Consider the following 19,376-nt stretch of genomic DNA (forward strand, 5'->3'; position numbering starts at 1 on the left):
TTGCTGTTTGGGGTTTTAGGCTGGGTTTCTGTACAGCACTTTGAGATATCAGCTGATGTACGAAGGGCTATATAAAATAAATTTGATTGATTGATTGATTTTGGAAGACTGTTATGCTCACAAGTAAAGCACAAAACACTCACATGATGTTCAATCGTTCCAAGCACCATGGACACGTCAATCGATATCTTCACTGTCGGAGCAATTCTGACTTCCAAGTACAACGATAATGATTCAAATGTAATACACTTGAAATGACATCCAGCCCCTAAAAAAAATGAATTCCTCTGGCTCTGCATTGGCCGGGAATCGAACCCGGGTCAACTGCTTGGAAGGCAGCTATGCTCACCACTATACCACCAATGCTATGTGCAGCTCAGTAGCAACATTGAGACATCGACTCATAATTTGAACGTCATTTTGGTGGAAAGTGATAATTCACTTTCACGGTTTAGGTGTATGATTATGGCTTAGGTTGCGAGAGGTCCCTGGTTAAAAAATCTAGCATTTTAATCACTACAGGTTACCTTCAGATTAGTCCCATGACACTTGTTGGGAACGTAGGGCAAAACGGAGAACATTGCGACAAGTGGGGTCACATTAGTTTGTAGCCCAAGATTTTGGATTCTACAAACAGAACTTGGCACATAGATGGTTGTGACTTCAGACGAGTCTCCTGACACTTGTGGGGGATGTAGAGAAAAATTGAGAATACCACCGTGTTCGTGAGGGTCTCCTCATTCCAGAGAGTGGTCATATGAATTTGTAGGTCAAACGGTTCGGAAGCTAGAGATGTTTTTGTGAGAAGACCGATTATAGGTATTGTCTCATGGTTTGACAAAAACCGATCTAGGTCCACCATCTTTCACTGCAGATATGGAGGGGTAACATAAGCAGTTGTGGAGGATTGAGATGGATACGCCGAGTCTTAATCTCTCTAGTTGAAAACGGATCTATTTGAATGGGTATTTTCAACATTAATTGACTTTGATTCACGTACCTTTGCGTCATTTGACTCAAAATAAATGAGTTCCATTCTTTTGGAAGTCTTATTTTTTCATTTGCTCTTTAAAAAATGAATTGATCTCATTTTGCACTTTATTAATTTGTAAAAACTCGTCATCATTATGCTGTCGCGACTGAAGAAGACAGAATGTGAAAGACACAGCAGATGAACTACAGAAGATTTGAACTGAATCATGGTCAAGATTTTGGAAGACTGTTATGCTCACAAGTAAAGCACAAAACACTCACATGATGTTCAATCGTTCCAAGCACCATGGACACGTCAATCGATATCTTCACTGTCATTGCTGCAGAAAGCAAAAAAATAACTTTTGGCATAATGCTCGTTGGTCTAGGGGTATGATTCTCGCTTAGGGTGCGAGAGGTCCCGGGTTCAAATCCCGGATGAGCCCTTTTGCAGATCCTTGAGCAATCTCAGACAGGCAGATCTTGGGCTACTGGTCGGAACGCCGATTATCACCTCTTGGGCGCAGGACAAGGTGGCTGAATGGTTTTGGCGATGGGACTGCAAATCTATTTTGATATACACTTGTTGGTTCAACGTCGCACAACATTTATTATTTTAGATAACCTGCAGAATGTAGGAGCAATTCTGACTTCCAAGTACAACGATAATGATTCAAATGTAATACACTTGAAATGACATCCAGCCCCTAAAACAAATGAATTCCTCTGGCTCTGCATTGGCCGGGAATCGAACCCAGGTCAACTGCTTGGAAGGCAGCTATGCTCACCACTATACCACCAATGCTATGTGCAGCTCAGTAGCAACATTGAGACATCGACTCATAATTTGAACGTCATTTTGGTGGAAAGTGATAATTCACTTTCACGGTTTAGGTGTATGATTATGGCTTAGGTTGCGAGAGGTCCCTGGTTAAAAAATCTAGCATTTTAATCACTACAGGTTACCTTCAGATTAGTCCCGTGACACTTGTTGGGAACGTAGGGCAAAACGGAGAACATTGCGACAAGTGGGGTCACATTAGTTTGTAGCCCAAGATTTTGGATTCTACAAACAGAACTTGGCACATAGACGGTTGTGACTTCAGACGAGTCTCCTGACACTTGTGGGGGATGTAGAGAAAAATTGAGAATACCACCGTGTTCGTGAGGGTCTCCTCATTCCAGAGAGTGGTCATATGAATTTGTAGGTCAAACGGTTCGGAAGCTAGAGATGTTTTTGTGAGAAGACCGATTATAGGTATTGTCTCATGGTTTGACAAAAACCGATCTAGGTCCACCATCTTTCACTGCAGATATGGAGGGGTAACATAAGCAGTTGTGGAGGATTGAGATGGATACGCCGAGTCTTAATCTCTCTAGTTGAAAACGGATCTATTTGAATGGGTATTTTCAACATTAATTGACTTTGATTCACGTACCTTTGCGTCATTTGACTCAAAATAAATGAGTTCCATTCTTTTGGAAGTCTTATTTTTTCATTTGCTCTTTAAAAAATGAATTGATCTCATTTTGCACTTTATTAATTTGTAAAAACTCGTCATCATTATGCTGTCGCGACTGAAGAAGACAGAATGTGAAAGACATAGCAGATGAACTACAGAAGATTTGAACTGAATCATGGTCAAGATTTTGGAAGACTGTTATGCTCACAAGTAAAGCACAAAACACTCACATGATGTTCAATCGTTCCAAGCACCATGGACACGTCAATCGATATCTTCACTGTCATTGCTGCAGAAAGCAAAAACATAACTTTTGGCATAATGCTCGTTGGTCTAGGGGTATGATTCTCGCTTAGGGTGCGAGAGGTCCCGGGTTCAAATCCCGGATGAGCCCTTTTGCAGATCCTTGAGCAATCTCAGACAGGCAGATCTTGGGCTACTGGTCGGAACGCCGATTATCACCTCTTGGGCGCAGGACAAGGTGGCTGAATGGTTTTGGCGATGGGACTGCAAATCTATTTTGATATACACTTGTTGGTTCAACGTCGCACAACATTTATTATTTTAGATAACCTGCAGAATGTAGGAGCAATTCTGACTTCCAAGTACAACGATAATGATTCAAATGTAATACACTTGAAATGACATCCAGCCCCTAAAACAAATGAATTCCTCTGGCTCTGCATTGGCCGGGAATCGAACCCGGGTCAACTGCTTGGAAGGCAGCTATGCTCACCACTATACCACCAATGCTATGTGCAGCTCAGTAGCAACATTGAGACATCGACTCATAATTTGAACGTCATTTTGGTGGAAAGTGATAATTCACTTTCACGGTTTAGGTGTATGATTATGGCTTAGGTTGCGAGAGGTCCCTGGTTAAAAAATCTAGCATTTTAATCACTACAGGTTACCTTCAGATTAGTCCCGTGACACTTGTTGGGAACGTAGGGCAAAACGGAGAACATTGCGACAAGTGGGGTCACATTAGTTTGTAGCCCAAGATTTTGGATTCTACAAACAGAACTTGGCACATAGACGGTTGTGACTTCAGACGAGTCTCCTGACACTTGTGGGGGATGTAGAGAAAAATTGAGAATACCACCGTGTTCGTGAGGGTCTCCTCATTCCAGAGAGTGGTCATATGAATTTGTAGGTCAAACGGTTCGGAAGCTAGAGATGTTTTTGTGAGAAGACCGATTATAGGTATTGTCTCATGGTTTGACAAAAACCGATCTAGGTCCACCATCTTTCACTGCAGATATGGAGGGGTAACATAAGCAGTTGTGGAGGATTGAGATGGATACGCCGAGTCTTAATCTCTCTAGTTGAAAACGGATCTATTTGAATGGGTATTTTCAACATTAATTGACTTTGATTCACGTACCTTTGCGTCATTTGACTCAAAATAAATGAGTTCCATTCTTTTGGAAGTCTTATTTTTTCATTTGCTCTTTAAAAAATGAATTGATCTCATTTTGCACTTTATTAATTTGTAAAAACTCGTCATCATTATGCTGTCGCGACTGAAGAAGACAGAATGTGAAAGACATAGCAGATGAACTACAGAAGATTTGAACTGAATCATGGTCAAGATTTTGGAAGACTGTTATGCTCACAAGTAAAGCACAAAACACTCACATGATGTTCAATCGTTCCAAGCACCATGGACACGTCAATCGATATCTTCACTGTCATTGCTGCAGAAAGCAAAAAAATAACTTTTGGCATAAGGCTCGTTGGTCTAGGGGTATGATTCTCGCTTAGGGTGCGAGAGGTCCCGGGTTCAAATCCCGGATGAGCCCTTTTGCAGATCCTTGAGCAATCTCAGACAGGCAGATCTTGGGCTACTGGTCGGAACGCCGATTATCACCTCTTGGGCGCAGGACAAGGTGGCTGAATGGTTTTGGCGATGGGACTGCAAATCTATTTTGATATACACTTGTTGGTTCAACGTCGCACAACATTTATTATTTTAGATAACCTGCAGAATGTAGGAGCAATTCTGACTTCCAAGTACAACGATAATGATTCAAATGTAATACACTTGAAATGACATCCAGCCCCTAAAACAAATGAATTCCTCTGGCTCTGCATTGGCCGGGAATCGAACCCGGGTCAACTGCTTGGAAGGCAGCTATGCTCACCACTATACCACCAATGCTATGTGCAGCTCAGTAGCAACATTGAGACATCGACTCATAATTTGAACGTCATTTTGGTGGAAAGTGATAATTCACTTTCACGGTTTAGGTGTATGATTATGGCTTAGGTTGCGAGAGGTCCCTGGTTAAAAAATCTAGCATTTTAATCACTACAGGTTACCTTCAGATTAGTCCCGTGACACTTGTTGGGAACGTAGGGCAAAACGGAGAACATTGCGACAAGTGGGGTCACATTAGTTTGTAGCCCAAGATTTTGGATTCTACAAACAGAACTTGGCACATAGACGGTTGTGACTTCAGACGAGTCTCCTGACACTTGTGGGGGATGTAGAGAAAAATTGAGAATACCACCGTGTTCGTGAGGGTCTCCTCATTCCAGAGAGTGGTCATATGAATTTGTAGGTCAAACGGTTCGGAAGCTAGAGATGTTTTTGTGAGAAGACCGATTATAGGTATTGTCTCATGGTTTGACAAAAACCGATCTAGGTCCACCATCTTTCACTGCAGATATGGAGGGGTAACATAAGCAGTTGTGGAGGATTGAGATGGATACGCCGAGTCTTAATCTCTCTAGTTGAAAACGGATCTATTTGAATGGGTATTTTCAACATTAATTGACTTTGATTCACGTACCTTTGCGTCATTTGACTCAAAATAAATGAGTTCCATTCTTTTGGAAGTCTTATTTTTTCATTTGCTCTTTAAAAAATGAATTGATCTCATTTTGCACTTTATTAATTTGTAAAAACTCGTCATCATTATGCTGTCGCGACTGAAGAAGACAGAATGTGAAAGACACAGCAGATGAACTACAGAAGATTTGAACTGAATCATGGTCAAGATTTTGGAAGACTGTTATGCTCACAAGTAAAGCACAAAACACTCACATGATGTTCAATCGTTCCAAGCACCATGGACACGTCAATCGATATCTTCACTGTCATTGCTGCAGAAAGCAAAAAAATAACTTTTGGCATGAGGCTCGTTGGTCTAGGGGTATGATTCTCGCTTAGGGTGCGAGAGGTCCCGGGTTCAAATCCCGGATGAGCCCTTTTGCAGATCCTTGAGCAATCTCAGACAGGCAGATCTTGGGCTACTGGTCGGAACGCCGATTATCACCTCTTGGGCGCAGGACAAGGTGGCTGAATGGTTTTGGCGATGGGACTGCAAATCTATTTTGATATACACTTGTTGGTTCAACGTCGCACAACATTTATTATTTTAGATAACCTGCAGAATGTAGGAGCAATTCTGACTTCCAAGTACAACGATAATGATTCAAATGTAATACACTTGAAATGACATCCAGCCCCTAAAACAAATGAATTCCTCAGGCTCTGCATTGGCCGGGAATCGAACCCGGGTCAACTGCTTGGAAGGCAGCTATGCTCACCACTATACCACCAATGCTATGTGCAGCTCAGTAGCAACATTGAGACATCGACTCATAATTTGAACGTCATTTTGGTGGAAAGTGATAATTCACTTTCACGGTTTAGGTGTATGATTATGGCTTAGGTTGCGAGAGGTCCCTGGTTAAAAAATCTAGCATTTTAATCACTACAGGTTACCTTCAGATTAGTCCCGTGACACTTGTTGGGAACTTAGGGCAAAACGGAGAACATTGCGACAAGTGGGGTCACATTAGTTTGTAGCCCAAGATTTTGGATTCTACAAACAGAACTTGGCACATAGACGGTTGTGACTTCAGACGAGTCTCCTGACACTTGTGGGGGATGTAGAGAAAAATTGAGAATACCACCGTGTTCGTGAGGGTCTCCTCATTCCAGAGAGTGGTCATATGAATTTGTAGGTCAAACGGTTCGGAAGCCAGAGATGTTTTTGCGAGAAGACCGATTATAGGTATTGTCTCATGGTTTGACAAAAACCGATCTAGGTCCACCATCTTTCACTGCAGATATGGAGGGGTAACATAAGCAGTTGTGGAGGATTGAGACGGCTACGCCGAGTCTTAATCTCTCTAGTTGAAAACGGATCTATTTGAATGGGTATTTTCAACATTAATTGACTTTGATTCACGTACCTTTGCGTCATTTGACTCAAAATAAATGAGTTCCATTCTTTTGGAAGTCTTATTTTTTCATTTGCTCTTTAAAAAATGAATTGATCTCATTTTGCACTTTATTAATTTGTAAAAACTCGTCATCATTATGCTGTCGCGACTGAAGAAGACAGAATGTGAAAGACACAGCAGATGAACTACAGAAGATTTGAACTGAATCATGGTCAAGATTTTGGAAGACTGTTATGCTCACAAGTAAAGCACAAAACACTCACATGATGTTCAATCGTTCCAAGCACCATGGACACGTCAATCGATATCTTCACTGTCATTGCTGCAGAAAGCAAAAAAATAACTTTTGGCATAAGGCTCGTTGGTCTAGGGGTATGATTCTCGCTTAGGGTGCGAGAGGTCCCGGGTTCAAATCCCGGATGAGCCCTTTTGCAGATCCTTGAGCAATCTCAGACAGGCAGATCTTGGGCCACTGGTCGGAACGCCGATTATCACCTCTTGGGCGCAGGACAAGCTGGCTGAATGGTTTTGGCGATGGGACTGCAAATCTATTTTGATATACACTTGTTGGTTCAACGTCGCACAACATTTATTATTTTAGATAACCTGCAGAATGTAGGAGCAATTCTGACTTCCAAGTACAACGATAATGATTCAAATGTAATACACTTGAAATGACATCCAGCCCCTAAAACAAATGAATTCCTCAGGCTCTGCATTGGCCGGGAATCAAACCCGGGTCAACTGCTTGGAAGGCAGCTATGCTCACCACTATACCACCAATGCTATGTGCAGCTCAGTAGCAACATTGAGGCATCGACTCATAATTTGACCGTCATTTTGGTGGAAAGTGATAATTCACTTTCACGGTTTAGGTGTATGATTATGGCTTAGGTTGTGAGAGGTCCCTGGTTAAAAAATCTATCATTTTAATCACTACAGGTTACCTTCAGATTAGTCCCGTGACACTTGTTGGGAACGTAGGGCAAAACGGAGAACATTGCGACAAGTGGGGTCACATTAGTTTGTAGCCCAAGATTTTGGATTCTACAAACAGAACTTGGCACATAGACGGTTGTGACTTCAGACGAGTCTCCTGACACTTGTGGGGGATGTAGAGAAAAATTGAGAATACCACCGTGTTCGTGAGGGTCTCCTCATTCCAGAGAGTGGTCATATGAATTTGTAGGTCAAACGGTTCGGAAGCCAGAGATGTTTTTGCGAGAAGACCGATTATAGGTATTGTCTCATGGTTTGACAAAAACCGATCTAGGTCCACCATCTTTCACTGCAGATATGGAGGGGTAACATAAGCAGTTGTGGAGGATTGAGACGGCTACGCCGAGTCTTAATCTCTCTAGTTGAAAACGGATCTATTTGAATGGGTATTTTCAACATTAATTGACTTTGATTCACGTACCTTTGCGTCATTTGACTCAAAATAAATGAGTTCCATTCTTTTGGAAGTCTTATTTTTTCATTTGCTCTTTAAAAAATGAATTGATCTCATTTTGCACTTTATTAATTTGTAAAAACTCGTCATCATTATGCTGTCGCGACTGAAGAAGACAGAATGTGAAAGACACAGCAGATGAACTACAGAAGATTTGAACTGAATCATGGTCAAGATTTTGGAAGACTGTTATGCTCACAAGTAAAGCACAAAACACTCACATGATGTTCAATCGTTCCAAGCACCATGGACACGTCAATCGATATCTTCACTGTCATTGCTGCAGAAAGCAAAAAAATAACTTTTGGCATAAGGCTCGTTGGTCTAGGGGTATGATTCTCGCTTAGGGTGCGAGAGGTCCCGGGTTCAAATCCCGGATGAGCCCTTTTGCAGATCCTTGAGCAATCTCAGACAGGCAGATCTTGGGCCACTGGTCGGAACGCCGATTATCACCTCTTGGGCGCAGGACAAGCTGGCTGAATGGTTTTGGCGATGGGACTGCAAATCTATTTTGATATACACTTGTTGGTTCAACGTCGCACAACATTTATTATTTTAGATAACCTGCAGAATGTAGGAGCAATTCTGACTTCCAAGTACAACGATAATGATTCAAATGTAATACACTTGAAATGACATCCAGCCCCTAAAACAAATGAATTCCTCAGGCTCTGCATTGGCCGGGAATCAAACCCGGGTCAACTGCTTGGAAGGCAGCTATGCTCACCACTATACCACCAATGCTATGTGCAGCTCAGTAGCAACATTGAGGCATCGACTCATAATTTGACCGTCATTTTGGTGGAAAGTGATAATTCACTTTCACGGTTTAGGTGTATGATTATGGCTTAGGTTGTGAGAGGTCCCTGGTTAAAAAATCTATCATTTTAATCACTACAGGTTACCTTCAGATTAGTCCCGTGACACTTGTTGGGAACGTAGGGCAAAACGGAGAACATTGCGACAAGTGGGGTCACATTAGTTTGTAGCCCAAGATTTTGGATTCTACAAACAGAACTTGGCACATAGACGGTTGTGACTTCAGACGAGTCTCCTGACACTTGTGGGGGATGTAGAGAAAAATTGAGAATACCACCGTGTTCGTGAGGGTCTCCTCATTCCAGAGAGTGGTCATATGAATTTGTAGGTCAAACGGTTCGGAAGCTAGAGATGTTTTTGTGAGAAGACCGATTATAGGTATTGTCTCATGGTTTGACAAAAACCGATCTAGGTCCACCATCTTTCACTGCAGATATGGAGGGGTAACATAAGCAGTTGTGGAGGATTGAGACGGATACGCCGAGTCTTAATCTCTCTAGTTGAAAACGGATCTATTTGAATGGGTATTTTCAACATTAATTGACTTTGATTCACGTACCTTTGCGTCATTTGACTCAAAATAAATGAGTTCCATTCTTTTGGAAGTCTTATTTTTTCATTTGCTCTTTAAAAAATGAATTGATCTCATTTTGCACTTTATTAATTTGTAAAAACTCGTCATCATTATGCTGTCGCGACTGAAGAAGACAGAATGTGAAAGACACAGCAGATGAACTACAGAAGATTTGAACTGAATCATGGTCAAGATTTTGGAAGACTGTTATGCTCACAAGTAAAGCACAAAACACTCACATGATGTTCAATCGTTCCAAGCACCATGGACACGTCAATCGATATCTTCACTGTCATTGCTGCAGAAAGCAAAAAAATAACTTTTGGCATAAGGCTCGTTGGTCTAGGGGTATGATTCTCGCTTAGGGTGCGAGAGGTCCCGGGTTCAAATCCCGGATGAGCCCTTTTGCAGATCCTTGAGCAATCTCAGACAGGCAGATCTTGGGCCACTGGTCGGAACGCCGATTATCACCTCTTGGGCGCAGGACAAGCTGGCTGAATGGTTTTGGCGATGGGACTGCAAATCTATTTTGATATACACTTGTTGGTTCAACGTCGCACAACATTTATTATTTTAGATAACCTGCAGAATGTAGGAGCAATTCTGACTTCCAAGTACAAGGATAATGATTCAAATGTAATACACTTGAAATGACATCCAGCCCCTAAAACAAATGAATTCCTCAGGCTCTGCATTGGCCGGGAATCAAACCCGGGTCAACTGCTTGGAAGGCAGCTATGCTCACCACTATACCACCAATGCTATGTGCAGCTCAGTAGCAACATTGAGGCATCGACTCATAATTTGACCGTCATTTTGGTGGAAAGTGATAATTCACTTTCACGGTTTAGGTGTATGATTATGGCTTAGGTTGCGAGAGGTCCCTGGTTAAAAAATCTAGCATTTTAATCACTACAGGTTACCTTCAGATTAGTCCCGTGACACTTGTTGGGAACGTAGGGCAAAACGGAGAACATTGCGACAAGTGGGGTCACATTAGTTTGTAGCCCAAGATTTTGGATTCTACAAACATAACTTGGCACATAGACGGTTGTGACTTCAGACGAGTCTCCTGACACTTGTGGGGGATGTAGAGAAAAATTGAGAATACCACCGTGTTCGTGAGGGTCTCCTCATTCCAGAGAGTGGTCATATGAATTTGTAGGTCAAACGGTTCGGAAGCTAGAGATGTTTTTGTGAGAAGACCGATTATAGGTATTGTCTCATGGTTTGACAAAAACCGATCTAGGTCCACCATCTTTCACTGCAGATATGGAGGGGTAACATAAGCAGTTGTGGAGGATTGAGATGGATACGCCGAGTCTTAATCTCTCTAGTTGAAAACGGATCTATTTGAATGGGTATTTTCAACATTAATTGACTTTGATTCACGTACCTTTGCGTCATTTGACTCAAAATAAATGAGTTCCATTCTTTTGGAAGTCTTATTTTTTCATTTGCTCTTTAAAAAATGAATTGATCTCATTTTGCACTTTATTAATTTGTAAAAACTCGTCATCATTATGCTGTCGCGACTGAAGAAGACAGAATGTGAAAGACACAGCAGATGAACTACAGAAGATTTGAACTGAATCATGGTCAAGATTTTGGAAGACTGTTATGCTCACAAGTAAAGCACAAAACACTCACATGATGTTCAATCGTTCCAAGCACCATGGACACGTCAATCGATATCTTCACTGTCATTGCTGCAGAAAGCAAAAAAATAACTTTTGGCATGAGGCTTGTTGGTCTAGGGGTATGATTCTCGCTTAGGGTGCGAGAGGTCCCGGGTTCAAATCCCGGATGAGCCCTTTTGCAGATCCTTGAGCAATCTCAGACAGGCAGATCTTGGGCTACTGGTCGGAACGCCGATTATCACCTCTTGGGCGCAGGACAAGGTGGCTGAATGGTTTTGGCGATGGGACTGCAAATCTATTTTGATATACACTTGTTGGTTCAACGTCGCACAACATTTATTATTTTAGATAACCTGCAGAATGTAGGAGCAATTCTGACTTCCAAGTACAACGATAATGATTCAAATGTAATACACTTGAAATGACATCCAGCCCCTAAAACAAATGAATTCCTCAGGCTCTGCATTGGCCGGGAATCGAACCCGGGTCAACTGCTTGGAAGGCAGCTATGCTCACCACTATACCACCAATGCTATGTGCAGTTCAGTAGCAACATTGAGACATCGACTCATAATTTGAACGTCATTTTGGTGGAAAGTGATAATTCACTTTCACGGTTTAGGTGTATGATTATGGCTTAGGTTGCGAGAGGTCCCTGGTTAAAAAATCTAGCATTTTAATCACTACAGGTTACCTTCAGATTAGTCCCGTGACACTTGTTGGGAACTTAGGGCAAAACGGAGAACATTGCGACAAGTGGGGTCACATTAGTTTGTAGCCCAAGATTTTGGATTCTACAAACAGAACTTGGCACATAGACGGTTGTGACTTCAGACGAGTCTCCTGACACTTGTGGGGGATGTAGAGAAAAATTGAGAATACCACCGTGTTCGTGAGGGTCTCCTCATTCCAGAGAGTGGTCATATGAATTTGTAGGTCAAACGGTTCGGAAGCCAGAGATGTTTTTGCGAGAAGACCGATTATAGGTATTGTCTCATGGTTTGACAAAAACCGATCTAGGTCCACCATCTTTCACTGCAGATATGGAGGGGTAACATAAGCAGTTGTGGAGGATTGAGACGGATACGCCGAGTCTTAATCTCTCTAGTTGAAAACGGATCTATTTGAATGGGTATTTTCAACATTAATTGACTTTGATTCACGTACCTTTGCGTCATTTGACTCAAAATAAATGAGTTCCATTCTTTTGGAAGTCTTATTTTTTCATTTGCTCTTTAAAAAATGAATTGATCTCATTTTGCACTTTATTAATTTGTAAAAACTCGTCATCATTATGCTGTCGCGACTGAAGAAGACAGAATGTGAAAGACACAGCAGATGAACTACAGAAGATTTGAACTGAATCATGGTCAAGATTTTGGAAGACTGTTATGCTCACAAGTAAAGCACAAAACACTCACATGATGTTCAATCGTTCCAAGCACCATGGACACGTCAATCGATATCTTCACTGTCATTGCTGCAGAAAGCAAAAAAATAACTTTTGGCATAAGGCTCGTTGGTCTAGGGGTATGATTCTCGCTTAGGGTGCGAGAGGTCCCGGGTTCAAATCCCGGATGAGCCCTTTTGCAGATCCTTGAGCAATCTCAGACAGGCAGATCTTGGGCTACTGGTCGGAACGCCGATTATCACCTCTTGGGCGCAGGACAAGGTGGCTGAATGGTTTTGGCGATGGGACTGCAAATCTATTTTGATATACACTTGTTGGTTCAACGTCGCACAACATTTATTATTTTAGATAACCTGCAGAATGTAGGAGCAATTCTGACTTCCAAGTACAACGATAATGATTCAAATGTAATACACTTGAAATGACATCCAGCCCCTAAAACAAATGAATTCCTCAGGCTCTGCATTGGCCGGGAATCGAACCCGGGTCAACTGCTTGGAAGGCAGCTATGCTCACCACTATACCACCAATGCTATGTGCAGCTCAGTAGCAACATTGAGACATCGACTCATAATTTGAACGTCATTTTGGTGGAAAGTGATAATTCACTTTCACGGTTTAGGTGTATGATTATGGCTTAGGTTGCGAGAGGTCCCTGGTTAAAAAATCTAGCATTTTAATCACTACAGGTTACCTTCAGATTAGTCCCGTGACACTTGTTGGGAACTTAGGGCAAAACGGAGAACATTGCGACAAGTGGGGTCACATTAGTTTGTAGCCCAAGATTTTGGATTCTACAAACAGAACTTGGCACATAGACGGTTGTGACTTCAGACGAGTCTCCTGACACTTGTGGGGGATGTAGAGAAAAATTGAGAATACCACCGTGTTCGTGAGGGTCTCCTCATTCCAGAGAGTGGTCATATGAATTTGTAGGTCAAACGGTTCGGAAGCCAGAGATGTTTTTGCGAGAAGACCGATTATAGGTATTGTCTCATGGTTTGACAAAAACCGATCTAGGTCCACCATCTTTCACTGCAGATATGGAGGGGTAACATAAGCAGTTGTGGAGGATTGAGACGGATACGCCGAGTCTTAATCTCTCTAGTTGAAAACGGATCTATTTGAATGGGTATTTTCAACATTAATTGACTTTGATTCACGTACCTTTGCGTCATTTGACTCAAAATAAATGAGTTCCATTCTTTTGGAAGTCTTATTTTTTCATTTGCTCTTTAAAAAATGAATTGATCTCATTTTGCACTTTATTAATTTGTAAAAACTCGTCATCATTATGCTGTCGCGACTGAAGAAGACAGAATGTGAAAGACACAGCAGATGAACTACAGAAGATTTGAACTGAATCATGGTCAAGATTTTGGAAGACTGTTATGCTCACAAGTAAAGCACAAAACACTCACATGATGTTCAATCGTTCCAAGCACCATGGACACGTCAATCGATATCTTCACTGTCATTGCTGCAGAAAGCAAAAAAATAACTTTTGGCATAAGGCTCGTTGGTCTAGGGGTATGATTCTCGCTTAGGGTGCGAGAGGTCCCGGGTTCAAATCCCGGATGAGCCCTTTTGCAGATCCTTGAGCAATCTCAGACAGGCAGATCTTGGGCCACTGGTCGGAACGCCGATTATCACCTCTTGGGCGCAGGACAAGCTGGCTGAATGGTTTTGGCGATGGGACTGCAAATCTATTTTGATATACACTTGTTGGTTCAACGTCGCACAACATTTATTATTTTAGATAACCTGCAGAATGTAGGAGCAATTCTGACTTCCAAGTACAACGATAATGATTCAAATGTAATACACTTGAAATGACATCCAGCCCCTAAAACAAATGAATTCCTCAGGCTCTGCATTGGCCGGGAATCAAACCCGGGTCAACTGCTTGGAAGGCAGCTATGCTCACCACTATACCACCAATGCTATGTGCAGCTCAGTAGCAACATTGAGGCATCGACTCATAATTTGACCGTCATTTTGGTGGAAAGTGATAATTCACTTTCACGGTTTAGGTGTATGATTATGGCTTAGGTTGTGAGAGGTCCCTGGTTAAAAAATCTATCATTTTAATCACTACAGGTTACCTTCAGATTAGTCCCGTGACACTTGTTGGGAACGTAGGGCAAAACGGAGAACATTGCGACAAGTGGGGTCACATTAGTTTGTAGCCCAAGATTTTGGATTCTACAAACAGAACTTGGCACATAGACGGTTGTGACTTCAGACGAGTCTCCTGACACTTGTGGGGGATGTAGAGAAAAATTGAGAATACCACCGTGTTCGTGAGGGTCTCCTCATTCCAGAGAGTGGTCATATGAATTTGTAGGTCAAACGGTTCGGAAGCTAGAGATGTTTTTGTGAGAAGACCGATTATAGGTATTGTCTCATGGTTTGACAAAAACCGATCTAGGTCCACCATCTTTCACTGCAGATATGGAGGGGTAACATAAGCAGTTGTGGAGGATTGAGACGGATACGCCGAGTCTTAATCTCTCTAGTTGAAAACGGATCTATTTGAATGGGTATTTTCAACATTAATTGACTTTGATTCACGTACCTTTGCGTCATTTGACTCAAAATAAATGAGTTCCATTCTTTTGGAAGTCTTATTTTTTCATTTGCTCTTTAAAAAATGAATTGATCTCATTTTGCACTTTATTAATTTGTAAAAACTCGTCATCATTATGCTGTCGCGACTGAAGAAGACAGAATGTGAAAGACACAGCAGATGAACTACAGAAGATTTGAACTGAATCATGGTCAAGATTTTGGAAGACTGTTATGCTCACAAGTAAAGCACAAAACACTCACATGATGTTCAATCGTTCCAAGCACCATGGACACGTCAATCGATATCTTCACTGTCATTGCTGCAGAAAGCAAAAAAATAACTTTTGGCATAAGGCTCGTTGGTCTAGGGGTATGATTCTCGCTTAGGGTGCGAGAGGTCCCGGGTTCAAATCCCGGATGAGCCCTTTTGCAGATCCTTGAGCAATCTCAGACAGGCAGATCTTGGGCCACTGGTCGGAACGCCGATTATCACCTCTTGGGCGCAGGACAAGCTGGCTGAATGGTTTTGGCGATGGGACTGCAAATCTATTTTGATATACACTTGTTGGTTCAACGTCGCACAACATTTATTATTTTAGATAACCTGCAGAATGTAGGAGCAATTCTGACTTCCAAGTACAAGGATAATGATTCAAATGTAATACACTTGAAATGACATCCAGCCCCTAAAACAAATGAATTCCTCAGGCTCTGCATTGGCCGGGAATCAAACCCGGGTCAACTGCTTGGAAGGCAGCTATGCTCACCACTATACCACCAATGCTATGTGCAGCTCAGTAGCAACATTGAGGCATCGACTCATAATTTGACCGTCATTTTGGTGGAAAGTGATAATTCACTTTCACGGTTTAGGTGTATGATTATGGCTTAGGTTGCGAGAGGTCCCTGGTTAAAAAATCTATCATTTTAATCACTACAGGTTACCTTCAGATTAGTCCCGTGACACTTGTTGGGAACGTAGGGCAAAACGGAGAACATTGCGACAAGTGGGGTCACATTAGTTTCTAGCCCAAGATTTTGGATTCTACAAACAGAACTTGGCACATAGACGGTTGTGACTTCAGACGAGTCTCCTGACACTTGTGGGGGATGTAGAGAAAAATTGAGAATACCACCGTGTTCGTGAGGGTCTCCTCATTCCAGAGAGTGGTCATATGAATTTGTAGGTCAAACGGTTCGGAAGCTAGAGATGTTTTTGTGAGAAGACCGATTATAGGTATTGTCTCATGGTTTGACAAAAACCGATCTAGGTCCACCATCTTTCACTGCAGATATGGAGGGGTAACATAAGCAGTTGTGGAGGATTGAGACGGATACGCCGAGTCTTAATCTCTCTAGTTGAAAACGGATCTATTTGAATGGGTATTTTCAACATTAATTGACTTTGATTCACGTACCTTTGCGTCATTTGACTCAAAATAAATGAGTTCCATTCTTTTGGAAGTCTTATTTTTTCATTTGCTCTTTAAAAAATGAATTGATCTCATTTTGCACTTTATTAATTTGTAAAAACTCGTCATCATTATGCTGTCGCGACTGAAGAAGACAGAATGTGAAAGACACAGCAGATGAACTACAGAAGATTTGAACTGAATCATGGTCAAGATTTTGGAAGACTGTTATGCTCACAAGTAAAGCACAAAACACTCACATGATGTTCAATCGTTCCAAGCACCATGGACACGTCAATCGATATCTTCACTGTCATTGCTGCAGAAAGCAAAAAAATAACTTTTGGCATAAGGCTCGTTGGTCTAGGGGTATGATTCTCGCTTAGGGTGCGAGAGGTCCCGGGTTCAAATCCCGGATGAGCCCTTTTGCAGATCCTTGAGCAATCTCAGACAGGCAGATCTTGGGCTACTGGTCGGAACGCCGATTATCACCTCTTGGGCGCAGGACAAGGTGGCTGAATGGTTTTGGCGATGGGACTGCAAATCTATTTTGATATACACTTGTTGGTTCAACGTCGCACAACATTTATTATTTTAGATAACCTGCAGAATGTAGGAGCAATTCTGACTTCCAAGTACAACGATAATGATTCAAATGTAATACACTTGAAATGACATCCAGCCCCTAAAACAAATGAATTCCTCTGGCTCTGCATTGGCCGGGAATCAAACCCGGGTCAACTGCTTGGAAGGCAGCTATGCTCACCACTATACCACCAATGCTATGTGCAGCTCAGTAGCAACATTGAGACATCGACTCATAATTTGAACGTCATTTTGGTGGAAAGTGATAATTCACTTTCACGGTTTAGGTGTATGATTATGGCTTAGGTTGCGAGAGGTCCCTGGTTAAAAAATCTAGCATTTTAATCACTACAGGTTACCTTCAGATTAGTCCCGTGTCACTTGTTGGGAACGTAGGGCAAAACGGAGAACATTGCGACAAGTGGGGTCACATTAGTTTGTAGCCCAAGATTTTGGATTCTACAAACAGAACTTGGCACATAGACGGTTGTGACTTCAGACGAGTCTCCTGACACTTGTGGGGGATGTAGAGAAAAATTGAGAATACCACCGTGTTCGTGAGGGTCTCCTCATTCCAGAGAGTGGTCATATGAATTTGTAGGTCAAACGGTTCGGAAGCTAGAGATGTTTTTGTGAGAAGACCGATTATAGGTATTGTCTCATGGTTTGACAAAAACCGATCTAGGTCCACCATCTTTCACTGCAGATATGGAGGGGTAACATAAGCAGTTGTGGAGGATTGAGATGGATACGCCGAGTCTTAATCTCTCTAGTTGAAAACGGATCTATTTGAATGGGTATTTTCAACATTAATTGACTTTGATTCACGTACCTTTGCGTCATTTGACTCAAAATAAATGAGTTCCATTCTTTTGGAAGTCTTATTTTTTCATTTGCTCTTTAAAAAATGAATTGATCTCATTTTGCACTTTATTAATTTGTAAAAACTCGTCATCATTATGCTGTCGCGACTGAAGAAGACAGAATGTGAAAGACACAGCAGATGAACTACAGAAGATTTGAACTGAATCATGGTCAAGATTTTGGAAGACTGTTATGCTCACAAGTAAAGCACAAAACACTCACATGATGTTCAATCGTTCCAAGCACCATGGACACGTCAATCGATATCTTCACTGTCATTGCTGCAGAAAGCAAAAAAATAACTTTTGGCATAAGGCTCGTTGGTCTAGGGGTATGATTCTCGCTTAGGGTGCGAGAGGTCCCGGGTTCAAATCCCGGATGAGCCCTTTTGCAGATCCTTGAGCAATCTCAGACAGGCAGATCTTGGGCCACTGGTCGGAACGCCGATTATCACCTCTTGGGCGCAGGACAAGCTGGCTGAATGGTTTTGGCGATGGGACTGCAAATCTATTTTGATATACACTTGTTGGTTCAACGTCGCACAACATTTATTATTTTAGATAACCTGCAGAATGTAGGAGCAATTCTGACTTCCAAGTACAACGATAATGATTCAAATGTAATACACTTGAAATGACATCCAGCCCCTAAAACAAATGAATTCCTCTGGCTCTGCATTGGCCGGGAATCAAACCCGGGTCAACTGCTTGGAAGGCAGCTATGCTCACCACTATACCACCAATGCTATGTGCAGCTCAGTAGCAACATTGAGACATCGACTCATAATTTGAACGTCATTTTGGTGGAAAGTGATAATTCACTTTCACGGTTTAGGTGTATGATTATGGCTTAGGTTGCGAGAGGTCCCTGGTTAAAAAATCTAGCATTTTAATCACTACAGGTTACCTTCAGATTAGTCCCGTGTCACTTGTTGGGAACGTAGGGCAAAACGGAGAACATTGCGACAAGTGGGGTCACATTAGTTTGTAGCCCAAGATTTTGGATTCTACAAACATAACTTGGCACATAGACGGTTGTGACTTCAGACGAGTCTCCTGACACTTGTGGGGGATGTAGAGAAAAATTGAGAATACCACCGTGTTCGTGAGGGTCTCCTCATTCCAGAGAGTGGTCATATGAATTTGTAGGTCAAACGGTTCGGAAGCTAGAGATGTTTTTGTGAGAAGACCGATTATAGGTATTGTCTCATGGTTTGACAAAAACCGATCTAGGTCCACCATCTTTCACTGCAGATATGGAGGGGTAACATAAGCAGTTGTGGAGGATTGAGATGGATACGCCGAGTCTTAATCTCTCTAGTTGAAAACGGATCTATTTGAATGGGTATTTTCAACATTAATTGACTTTGATTCACGTACCTTTGCGTCATTTGACTCAAAATAAATGAGTTC

At 41.9% G+C, this 19,376-nt stretch overlaps 13 non-coding genes across 13 annotated transcripts; 7 read left to right on the plus strand and 6 right to left on the minus strand.

Moving 5' to 3' along the window:
- Nucleotides 1–294: 294 nt before the first annotated feature.
- On the minus strand, nt 295–366 carry trnag-ucc (transfer RNA glycine (anticodon UCC)). The gene has a single exon. It is a non-coding gene; the product is annotated as a tRNA-Gly (tRNA).
- Nucleotides 367–3,116: 2,750 nt separating this feature from the next.
- trnag-ucc (transfer RNA glycine (anticodon UCC)) lies at nt 3,117–3,188 on the minus strand. Its single transcript has one exon. It is a non-coding gene; the product is annotated as a tRNA-Gly (tRNA).
- A 980-nt stretch (nt 3,189–4,168) lies between these two features.
- trnap-agg (transfer RNA proline (anticodon AGG)) lies at nt 4,169–4,240 on the plus strand. Its single transcript has one exon. It is a non-coding gene; the product is annotated as a tRNA-Pro (tRNA).
- Nucleotides 4,241–4,527: 287 nt separating this feature from the next.
- trnag-ucc (transfer RNA glycine (anticodon UCC)) lies at nt 4,528–4,599 on the minus strand. The gene has a single exon. It is a non-coding gene; the product is annotated as a tRNA-Gly (tRNA).
- A 980-nt stretch (nt 4,600–5,579) lies between these two features.
- Nucleotides 5,580–5,651, plus strand: trnap-agg (transfer RNA proline (anticodon AGG)). Its single transcript has one exon. It is a non-coding gene; the product is annotated as a tRNA-Pro (tRNA).
- Nucleotides 5,652–5,938: 287 nt separating this feature from the next.
- trnag-ucc (transfer RNA glycine (anticodon UCC)) lies at nt 5,939–6,010 on the minus strand. Its single transcript has one exon. It is a non-coding gene; the product is annotated as a tRNA-Gly (tRNA).
- Nucleotides 6,011–6,990: 980 nt separating this feature from the next.
- trnap-agg (transfer RNA proline (anticodon AGG)) lies at nt 6,991–7,062 on the plus strand. The gene has a single exon. It is a non-coding gene; the product is annotated as a tRNA-Pro (tRNA).
- A 1,339-nt stretch (nt 7,063–8,401) lies between these two features.
- On the plus strand, nt 8,402–8,473 carry trnap-agg (transfer RNA proline (anticodon AGG)). The gene has a single exon. It is a non-coding gene; the product is annotated as a tRNA-Pro (tRNA).
- A 1,339-nt stretch (nt 8,474–9,812) lies between these two features.
- On the plus strand, nt 9,813–9,884 carry trnap-agg (transfer RNA proline (anticodon AGG)). The gene has a single exon. It is a non-coding gene; the product is annotated as a tRNA-Pro (tRNA).
- A 1,698-nt stretch (nt 9,885–11,582) lies between these two features.
- Nucleotides 11,583–11,654, minus strand: trnag-ucc (transfer RNA glycine (anticodon UCC)). The gene has a single exon. It is a non-coding gene; the product is annotated as a tRNA-Gly (tRNA).
- A 980-nt stretch (nt 11,655–12,634) lies between these two features.
- On the plus strand, nt 12,635–12,706 carry trnap-agg (transfer RNA proline (anticodon AGG)). Its single transcript has one exon. It is a non-coding gene; the product is annotated as a tRNA-Pro (tRNA).
- A 287-nt stretch (nt 12,707–12,993) lies between these two features.
- On the minus strand, nt 12,994–13,065 carry trnag-ucc (transfer RNA glycine (anticodon UCC)). The gene has a single exon. It is a non-coding gene; the product is annotated as a tRNA-Gly (tRNA).
- A 980-nt stretch (nt 13,066–14,045) lies between these two features.
- Nucleotides 14,046–14,117, plus strand: trnap-agg (transfer RNA proline (anticodon AGG)). The gene has a single exon. It is a non-coding gene; the product is annotated as a tRNA-Pro (tRNA).
- The last annotated feature ends 5,259 nt before the right edge of the window (nt 14,118–19,376 follow it).

This window comes from Oncorhynchus mykiss, chromosome 9 (assembly GCF_057628025.1).
Source record: "Oncorhynchus mykiss isolate SJ-2025 chromosome 9, ASM5762802v1, whole genome shotgun sequence".
In the NCBI taxonomy this organism is placed as follows: Eukaryota; Metazoa; Chordata; class Actinopteri; order Salmoniformes; family Salmonidae; genus Oncorhynchus; species Oncorhynchus mykiss.